Below are 11485 nucleotides of genomic sequence, written 5' to 3' on the forward strand. Positions count from 1 at the left end.
CGCAGAATTTTTTCAAGGGGGGTGTTCATAATTTTCTGAAACTACTAAAAGAAATTCGAGTCTGTAATAAAGCACTATTATTTCCCTAATTTAGACAGCTAGACAATTTTGACTTTTTATTTAGACAACATTGTTTAGTTAAATTTTGATTTGATTTTTTAAGTTTAAGAACATAATGTAATATCTTCTCGCATGTAATATCTTCTGAAAAAAGTCCAATGTCATATGGGTGGGAAGTAACACTTTGAGGGCCACTTTCACATTCATCAGATTTTGTTATGCTAGAAACGTTTTCTTCAACGGAAGTATCACATTTCTGTACAACAGAAAAACTTACATTGGTACTAGATGCTGTCACCTCACTAATTTCAGATCGTGATTTTTTCTCAAAATAATTAAAAATTGCTAAATTCTTGTGTTAAAAATTGTTAAATCCTAAAGATCCAAGAACAGCAAATATATATATATATTGGCACAGAAATATCCGCTATGCTACGATCTCAAAGTTTCGAGCTGGAATGAATAACTTCAACGAGCACAGTATCTCCAATGGTATTGTTACTGATTTCTTCACTAGTCGAAATAGTGGCGACGACGGGTTCGGCGATTGAATGAACTTTTTGTTGAGATAAATCAAAACAGATTTAGCGACAAGCTCCGAAAGACAAGCGGCAGAGATAACTCTTAGTCTGACTAACTAACTCCACTGTACTCCGTTCCCCCTTTTATATAATTTTTCACCGCATCTCCAAAATTCTCGAATTGTCTCAAAGACGACAGAACGTCTAGGATTCCAGAATCATCGCGTAAAGACCTCGCGAATGACAGCCAGTCTCGAAAACTATACTGGCAGGACAGAAAGGAACCAGTCCGTAACAGTATCACGTGAATTTGGTTTCAAAAGTACAACCCTATTATAGTAAATGTTTTTTCAGTATTCTGAGAAATACCGCGAGAAAAAAAAAGTAGGCATAAGGCAGATAAAAATATATTGTCTTAAAAAATAATAGCTCGCATAATTTCTACTAAAATTTTTATTTTTGCCATTTTGTCTGAGCTCAAGGGGGTGTTTAAACCCCTAAACCCCTCCCTTGCGTACGCCACTGAGCTCGTACTCAAGCTCTAATATTTAAAAAATACAACTAGATAAGTCCCTAAAGCACAAAATAGAAACCTATCATTTTATGAAATGATTTGAACCAGAGCCTGCCCAAGGGTTATGCTCTGTATACGTTTTTGAGTTGATCTAAAAACACGAATAACTAATTAGGAATTAACTTTTATGTTTCATTGCCCGCAGAAGCTCTTGCTATAAACAATCGTACTTTAATTCGATAATTTTGATTTAAAATAATTAATATTTTAAATCAAAACAATTCGGGTGCATTTGGATCAGTTTCTTTAAACCTATATTATTGTCTCCTTAGGCTTCAGGCGTTTTTTTTTCTGGCATGTATTAAAAATTACGAATCAATATTTATTATTTATCCAATATTTTCAATTTTCATAAAAAACTTTTCATTGACCTCTACCTGATATAAATTGAAAGCTATGCAAATTATAGCTTCTAATTATTTACTTTATAAATAAATTTTGAATTAGGTTAAGCTTTCTGTGTTGCCAATGATTTTAACAGTTGCACCAGATAAAAACTGTTTTTATGTAACCTTTTAAAACATAAATGGCCGTCTACGCAGTTAAGCCTAACAGCTAATCGTATTGAAACGTTAATCATTAAAAACTGTGGCTAATTATAACTAAATCCCTGGATACGTAGCTATAATGCCTTATTTATAAATTAAAACTTTCTTATTTCGTTTTTTATAAAATCTTATTCAAATTCTGACTATAAAATGTATCAAATTTATTTTGCACTGTCAAAAAATTTTACTGTAATGCATGAACTATTTAAAATGATAAAAAACAAAGAAACTAAGAGTTCAAATGAAAATTAGATCGCCTAATTACAATGTAGCAATTTTAAATTTATTCAGTTAAAAAATATATGTTGCACTAGATTACTTTTAATTCTGGTAACAACAAAAAACAAGAAAAAAACACTTTACTTAAATACTATTAAAATCTATTTTTAAGGATTTCAAAAGAAAACATTATTTAAGTTAAAAACAATATTTGCATTCTATTTTCAGATAGATATTTAATGCAATTGAATTTAAACCTTAAATCTGAAGGGAAAAAAAGCGAAACATATTTGCTCGACATAATCAATGAATAATAATATCAAGTGAACCTTCTATAATCTGCTGTTAATAATCCGTCGTTTTTATTGCGATCTCCAACAGATAAACAATATAATTTAAAGCCTAAAGGTGGCTTATTAGAACACCCAAATTCTCAACAACCTGTCATTATTAATTTTAAAGTATGAAAGAAGTAAAAAAAAACAAAAAAAAAAACAGCGAAAATAGAAATAACAGATCGGGAGCAATAATACGTAGCCGTTCAAGCTAGTCACCAATATGGCAACTATTTATCCATGCCATCGTATGCGGCTAGGGGTATTTCCCTACTATGAACTGTGTCTACGATCATCTTGGAAAAGGTTTTTTATTTATCTAAATAATCCAGACTTCGTTTTCTAATTATAAATTATCAAAAATTACATATAAATTAATTTCGTATTAGATTTTCATTTCTAAATTAAAGATTTGGCGAGCTTGTCGAATTAGTCGCCAAATCTTTAAATTATGATTAAAAATCTAATATCGAACTAATTTAAATGCCATTTTTACCATTAATCATTAGAAAACGTGAAATTAAGATAATTTAGATAAGCAAAAGTACCTATTCACAGACACAGGAAGAAAATGTTCATAATAGAGAAGCGTACCTAGTGGCTTACGATGACATTTCCAGTCCTAGGTTCCTATAAAATTATTAATCCTTATGATGTGCCCTACTACCTGCCCTGGAAGTTTTTCCGTCTCAGTCGGACTCACCCTATATATAGGTATCCAAGATATTCATACAAAATAGTTTAAAATCCAGAGGTATCGAAAGTGCATAATGGCAAGTCTTTATTTACCATCACCGTTTACTCAGAATGCCGAAAGAATTCTTAACCCTTTCCGGAACAGTGATTTTTGATTAAAATTATTTAGACAAACAGGGCATTAGCAAAATGAGACCGTACAGAGTACATATTCAAGGTGAAGCGACATACTTTAGCTCTTGCTTACTTATAGAATAAACTGCTAAACGCTTAAAAGCAATTAGTTTAACAGTTCTAGTGGTTTATAACATTCGTGATGCCAGATTGGCAAAACTGCGTCAGAAAGGGTTATATTGCTTCCCTGCACATGTGTTTACTTAGAAAACCGCACATCTCTTAAACATAAAATTTTCAGGCAAAGCTCATTTCTTGAAACGCTTAGCTAAAATGAGATTTTTTATTTTGGATTTAGTCGATTTTGAAACAAACCAAGACCTAAACTTCGTTAAATTTAATGTAAACACTGGATTTTCAACTTTACAAATTGGTAAAAATGTTTATTGCAACATAAATAAAACGCTAGGTTTGCTATGTGATATTTTATTTTATTTTATCCGTCGTTGAACAGCCAACCCAATTTTGGGTTTACGACTACTAATGTTCTACTCCGTAGCCTTGTAATTTTGAACCAATTCGGAAGACAAGGAAACTCCTCGATCAGTACTCCCAGAGGCATTGATTTGTTATGGGAGCATGGAGGAACAGATTTTACGTGCATCAGTCACCATTTTCTACACGGGGAGTCTTCGGCCAGCAGGGATCGAACCCACGAACTCTTGAACATGGGCCCAGTGCTCTACCAACCAGGCTATCCCGGCGACAAAATATCACTGTTTGTTATTTTTTGGGTGGCGTCACAGCATGTTCCGAATTAGTTTGTTTCATTGAAAGTAAAAAAGAACGCTTAATATCGAAATGGGCTACAGGTGGCGTAGAGTAGAACTCTCTACCTATGGCAACACTTCGCATGCTTTCACCATTAGCGTGTGGAGAGTCATAGAAAAAGGAAGTACGTTAGTTTCTGTCTTGATTTTCTAATAGATTAGTCTTTTACGATAGGAAACTATATGAAACTGAAAACTACATTAAACATAGTTTTAAAAGAAAGCGTCATGGAAATTTAAAAAAATATTCTTAGCAATTAAATAAGAAAAGTATTAAGGAAAGGAAATATATCGTAATACATTCCTATACAACTGAAAAGAGCCCAAGGCATGGAACTGGTCTTCTCCCTAGATGGCGTATTTGAACGTTGCGATCGCCTATTGTTTGATGGAGCGCTTTTTCAAGCTAAGGCGTAAAAATAGTAATTCATAAGTCTGACGACGAACTTAAATCTTTCGTACCACCTTTGCAATTATCCATCCATGGGAACATATTGCGATGTTTCCACCCTCTATATTTTACGAATTTAGATTATCAAAAATGTATTTTAAAATTTACACGATTCTTACATCAGGTCAGGCACTATGTCCAATGCAGTTTTGAGATCTATATAGTTTTCAAGGTTAAAAAATTTAAACTGTTTGAAAGTACATCCTACTCCTATGACTATTCATAAGCTAAGAGTGAAAGCATGCCTANCAAAGTGACGTCACTAGAGTGACGTCGGAGGATCGGCGCGGCAAGAGATACTTCAAAGGAGTGAACCAGCCCTTCTATTCTCTTTAGCCCTGGGCGGCGACTATGGTTACGTACGAGGTTTTATAACCGTCTTTGAACAGCTGATCCCATTTTGAGTTTACGACTACCAAATGTTCAACGCCGTAGCCTTGTAATTTTGAATCTAATCCAGAAGACAAGGAAATTCCTGAATCAAGTATTGGGATAAATTTGCCTTTGTGGAGGACTTTTTAAAAGAACTAACTCGCATTTAAGTGACATGGAGCGGAAAAACCATGAAAATAACCCTCGGTTATCCAGACGAGAAGGGGACCCTAAACCAATGATCCGTCTATCAATGAGGATACTTTAGTTAGCACTGTGTTTGGTACGAGCCGGGTGCGGAATTCTTATCGACCAGTCATTGCAGGGATTCGAACCCTGGTCACCTCCTCAATGGGAGGCGAGAACTCCCCCTGACCCACCTCGGCTCTTGTTACGAGGTATTTGCTCTATATTTAAGACACAGAAAGGGAATCGGTGAAAAGTGCTCTTTCATATTTTCGTATCAGCAAACTGCTTTAGACTGTGGCGAAAGGAGTTCTTTCAATAGACAAGCTATTCTGTTGCGTTGGAGTTCTGCTGTGAGTCCAATGTTTTATTGTCTTTGGAAAATTTTACTTGAAGCTTAGTTTCCAGAATGTGACTGCCTAATGAGCAAATGAACGACACAAATATAAATATTATCGTTTCTAATATTTATATCTATTTTGGTCTAGGGTGATTCTGGATCTTCTGCATTCATTCAACATAGAAAGAAGTATTATTCCGTGGGAGTGACTTCTAATGGTGATCATTTTTGCTTGCTAAATTTGCCTGTTATTTTTATGAGAACCGATGTCTACTTTCACTTCATCAGAGAACATGTAAAAGACCTTCCAAAACAGCCCCATGGGTAACATTCACTATTGAAAAAGATTCCTTGTGGTCTTAGGAAATAAAGACAGAAATAATTTTCTGATTTTAAATGATTTAGTTTTTGACTGAGATTGTTAAAATATAATTGAAACTTAACTTTTAGTGCCTCCTTATTTTATTTCATGCACATCATACCAACAAAAGAAACAAAAAACTAGATGAAATTAAAAGTATCAAAGTAGCTTTTAGATAATAATTCTAAGGTCAAAATAGTCAATACATGTTTAAAATATATAGAGAGATCTTCAAAACCAGCAATACATTTATTTTCCAGAGCCTTCATATTTTCACTGCTGATAACAGCTTCTATTTATTTTAACCCTATAAGCAAAATTCAAACATGCGAAACCAATTTAAGTTCCCCCATAAATTATTGAACTCTCAATTAGAAATATGTCATATTAAGAATCAATCAGACGATACAATATTGTGTTTTAAGTTGTAATTCAGTTCAATATTTTTTAAATAAAATTTGTTAGTCTTAATTTGTATTAAATGTTACTTTTATTTAGAATACGAATGAACTTACTTTTTAAAAAATGAAATCATTAAAATTCATAAATAAAATAAAATATATAATTAGTGTTAATTAGCTGAATTACATTAAAATTCAACAAAACTATTATTGAACTTAATTCCCTGTGGCTTTACAGTATTAGACTAAGTGAAACAAATTTTTTGTAATTTGTCTCGTTAGAATAATTAACTATACTCAGCAGTGCCGTAACTTCACCCCTCGGGGCCCTGGGGCAAAAATTTCTGGCGGAGGCNGCAATAATCTGTACAAAAATTCTATTTCAATAAGGATTTTTTTAGAAAATTTTCTCAATATTAGAGAATTTTCTAAAATGCATAAAAACCAGGAGAATTTTAATGAAACCAGTAGACCAGGAGAAACTGGCTTAATCCAGTAGTCTACTGGAAAATCCAGTAGAGTTGGCAGCTATGGTCATATTAAGAATCAATCAGATGATACAATATTGTGTTTTAAGTTGTAATTCAGCTCAATATTTTTTTAAATAAAATTTGTTATTCTTAATTTGTATTAAATGTTACTTTTATGTAGAATACGAATGAACTTATTTTTTAAAAAATGAAATCATTAAAATTCATAAATAAAACAAAATATATAATTAGTGTTAATTAGCTGAATTACATTAAAATTCAACAAAACTATTATTGAACTTACATAAATTAATAAACAAAATTGAAACATTTTATATATATAGTAATTCAAGATTACCAAAATTATAAATTTCAGTGTTTAAGGACACAACATATTCTTTATTGTAACACAAGCTGAATACTCGTTTTTCATACGGAGTGTACATATACCTTGGCCACCAGAATTAAGTATTCCCTGTGGCTTTACAGTATTAGACTAAGTGAAACAAATTTTTTGTAATTTGTCTCGTTAGAATAATTAACTATACTCAGCATTACTTGGCATGAGGCTATTGCTCGCGGCCAACATTTACCATTGTCGAATAATTTTATCCGGTAATAGTTTATCAAGGGGCCGTATACAGAAACAAGTTTTAAAAGAATTACTATAAACAAAATTAACACAAAAGATAAAATAACTTTAGAAATAGTAATTTGGTGTCACAGTTCAAGCATGCTACCATGTTTAGAGCTGTTCATTGAATTTATCTGACAATAAAAAAATTAATTAAATATTTAAAGTATGTGCATAAAGTTTTTTTTTTAAATCAAATAAGGCTATAGGTTAGCAAATATCACTGTGTTGTGTTATCTTTAAAATTATTTTTTTTAAAAAAAATAGAATTATCTACAGTTAAATTTAAAACAATAACTAACGCTTTTCGTTCATTCTGCTCGAATAATCGGTAGAAAAACGTTCTAATGTCGACAGTGACCGCTCACGTGCTTCGAACGATTAGAATGTCAAATCTCATTGCTCTCAGTCAGATGGTTTAGGAGTCTATAACGAACTCGTGGACAAACATTCAATAATTTTGTAAACATAGATAAGCTTACAAAATGAATAAAATTAAAAGGAAAGTGTAAGGGGAAAAAAAGATTAGTTGATAAGTTGCTTTCAGCAGTTTAAATAAACCATATGGTTCCACATAATATGTGAAGGTGGTAATCAATGCTACACTTGCATTAGTACTTAAATTTTGGCAACTGTAGTATTCCTAGATTTATTTTTGCGAAGTTATATTAATAAGATGATCTAACAAGCTATGATATAAAAAGACCTTAATTAAAACCTCGTTTCCACAACTGATAGGACTAAACTACAGACAGTGGCGTATCTAGGGTATGGCAAGTATGGCGAATGCCATGGGCGCATTATTTCAAAAAGGCGCAAAATCAATCAACATCAACAATTATTTTTTTAATTAAAAATTTTACTAATTTTTTTTCTTCAAGTTATGGCAGAATTAAAAAAAGCATCCAACATTTAACCTTTCCTCGAGGGCTCGAAAAGAAGACATCGAGGTCTTTCGAGGAACTCTTTTTATAACTGGGGGAGTGAAATATGAAAGGGAACCGCTAATAATAAAAACAAAGTAGGGACGAGCGTTAAACAATTTTAACCTCCCACTGTTTTTCATTTTTTTAATAACTTCGTTTGAAAACTCATAGACCACTTCAGTTAGGGATAATAGGAGGGCCAAGGTTTCCAGCGCATTTACATAACTCGAAAAGCGCGGGAAATCTAAGTTGTTAAGTTGTTATATTGGATTCAACATTAAAAAAAAAAATGGGGGAAATAAGAAAAAAAAAAACATTCCACATACTTGATATAACATTCAACTTGACGTCTGTGTAATAACAATTCATACACGTTTCTGCATTCATTCACTAGACACTTTTTCTTTCATTATACTTTCAAGTTGAGCAACAGAGGATTCGAAATAAATAAAAAAAACTTTATATTCATGAATACATTCAAGATAAATACTAAAATAAATCAGTAATTAAAAGTAGCTTTTTCTTTTCTACTATTATATTTACGATGATTTCGGCAAAAACCAAATTTTAATTATAATATCGTAATTTAAAGAATAATGCAGAGTTTTTAATAATTATAATTATAACTCTCTTTACTAACTTTTTGATACNGCGAATAAAATTAAAAGGAAAGTGTAAGGGGAAAAAAAGATTAGTTGATAAGTTGCTTTCAGCAGTTTAAATAAACCATATGGTTCCACATAATATGTGAAGGTGGTAATCAATGCTACACTGGCATTAGTACTTAAATTTTGACAACTGTAGTATTCCTAGATTTATTTTTGCGAAGTTATATTAATGAGATGATCTAACAAGCTAAGATATAAAAAGACCTGAATTAAAACCTCGTTTCCACAACTGATAGGACTAAACTACAGAAGACTATATGTTAAATTTAGACACCTAAATACTTTTTCTTAAATTTATGTGGTTCTAATCGTTATCAGCAACAGATTTAGCATGTTATTTGGTTCATGTATTTTAAAAATTCTAATGCTGTTGCACAATTTTTTTTAAAATATAATTTTAGATATTTATAAAATTAAAGGTGAAGACTTTTAATCAGGGTTCCCACTCAATTTGTGAAAAAAAAATTCCCTTACTTTTCCTAGTAAATTTCAATGAAAATTGAGATCATATTTTTCATTAGAAAACTTGGATTCTTTTATATGTTTTGTAAAATATTAGACTTTCCGTGTAAAAAAATATTAAATGAGGATGGGAACATATTAATTTGACTAAAATATGAAATTTTTTAAAAAAAATAATTGTAATATACAAAAGAATTATTTAACTCGAATCTCAGTGACTGACTGAAAATTTTAAGGCCGGTTATTTTCCAGGCATGTTATAGGAATATTTAAGGTTTTTCTCAAAAAATTGCAACTTTTTAGAGCTAAAATAAAATTCCCTGACAATTCCAGGTCAGGGAATTTTAATAATGGATTTTAGAATTAGACTACTATTAACACATTGCTGACCGGTCATGAGTTAACTCATGTTCTCGTGGCCAAGCGTTGGTGACGTCATAGCGATCATGCTTGCAGTGATCTCGTGGTGACTATTTTAAAAAGTGGGCGTAATTTTCCTTACTTATCAAGTTTTACTATTTAATTCTCTACCAATTTATTATAACTTTACGAAACCCGATATATTTGCAAAATTTGAGGTGAAGCATTATATGTAGGTGATTGTTATACTTTTTATCACACAAATAAGAAATATTAAGAGTTGAATAATAAATAAAAGAATTTAAAGTTTATTTATATTGTATATTAAGTTTATTTATATTGTTATTGAGTACAATCATTTTAGCACAGTAAACAAGTAGCAGAATCAATGTTTTGGCAGTAACCTTACTCCTTTATAGTACAAAAATGGCTCCTCTCTAATTTTTGATCAGTAAATTCATTTTCTAAATTATTTTACATTAGTACAAAGCAGGGCTCGTAATTTAAAAAAAAAAAAGGTAAAGAAAAAAAAAGATTTTTTTATTTTATTTATTCAAATACACTGTAAAAACTTTAATTCGTGATTTTAAAGAATACTTCAGGGGTCTGTATAGGTTTTACTGAGAGGATTGTGAAAATTAGGCATAATTTGTGAAAATTAAAAAATCAACATAAATACGGATTTATCGTTTCTTATGAGACACAAAAATAAAATTTAAGAAAAAAAGTAATTTGTGAAATTATTCTATTTTTTCTAAAATTGAATTTGTTAAGGTACCGTTAAATGGTAGTAAATTTGGCTTGGAGAGACCCCTGTACTTTAACTATTAAAACAAAACTTCATTTAGCCATAATTTTAATTTAAAATTGTGATCAACCATAATTTTAATTTAAAATTGTGATTTATCTTTTTTTTTTCCTCTTAATTTTTAAAATGACAAAATAAATGTAACAGATTGAGTTGATAAATGTAGTCATTCATCAAAAAAGATAAGTTAAAAATTTTTTTTTTTTCTTTTTTGTAAAATCTATGTACTCATTGGAATATTTTTTTACAAAATTTCTTTATAGAAAATCAGATTATGTCAAAGATACTGCAAACATATTATGAGAAAAAAATACCAGTTAATAACCCTACTGCTTCAAATAGACTTGGAAAGGGAAGAATGACACTATATAAAAAAAAAAACCTGAATTCATCAGCCTTTTTCTTTCGTTCTTTGTTTGGCATATTAGGGTAATTTCTTTTTAATATAACCTCAAGCTTCAAAAATATACATTTTCCACCAATAAAATATAATGTAGATTTTAATTCTATTCCTTTTCGTTCAAAAGGTAGAATTTTAATTTACATTATTCACATTAATTTTTGAAAAAAATTCATTGGAATTTAACACACACCAAGAAAGTAATTTCGTTAACTAAAATTAATTAATGCAGCAATTTATTTAAAATAAATTTTAAAGTCAAGGAAAGAAAATAATTTCAAACACTGTTTTTCTTTAACTTTAAAATATATATCTATTAAAAAAAATTTGTTGATTTAAATCAACAAATCCTGGTACAAAAATGCTTTGAGTGGTCACCATTTTTTAAAAGACGAAATTCCCTGTATTTTCCCAGTTTGTTATGAAAAAATCAAAATTCCCTGCTATTTTAGGTGATTTTTAAATTCCCTGTATTTTCAAGGTTTTCCCTTTGGAGTGGCAACCCCGATAAAGGTCTATTTTTTTTTATACTGAATGTTTTTCAAGTTGTTATTTTATGTTTAATTCTTGTACACATTTTATAATAAGCATTCTAACCACAGTAAAATCTCTTAATAAGTATTCTTAAAAATGACCTATCGACTTAGCTGGGATTATAAATTGTAAACGTACTTCATTTTCTTAAATTTTATATCTTTGGAAGAAAAAAAAATAACAATAGAAAACTAGAAAAATTTAGTTACAAAATA

The 11485-nt window shown here is 30.4% G+C and overlaps 1 protein-coding gene across 1 annotated transcript in view; it reads left to right on the forward strand.

The window, feature by feature from the left end:
• The window catches only part of LOC107447011 (putative serine protease 46), a 15738-nt gene extending 9786 nt beyond the window's left edge, over positions 1-5952 (forward strand). The window contains exon 7 of the mRNA XM_043038966.2: positions 5395-5952. The gene's annotated coding sequence lies outside the window, so the exon portion shown is untranslated. The remainder of the gene's footprint in view (positions 1-5394) is intronic.
• Positions 5953-11485: the final 5533 nt, after the last annotated feature.

The sequence above is a fragment of the Parasteatoda tepidariorum genome, chromosome 1, assembly GCF_043381705.1.
Source record: "Parasteatoda tepidariorum isolate YZ-2023 chromosome 1, CAS_Ptep_4.0, whole genome shotgun sequence".
In the NCBI taxonomy this organism is placed as follows: Eukaryota; Metazoa; Arthropoda; class Arachnida; order Araneae; family Theridiidae; genus Parasteatoda; species Parasteatoda tepidariorum.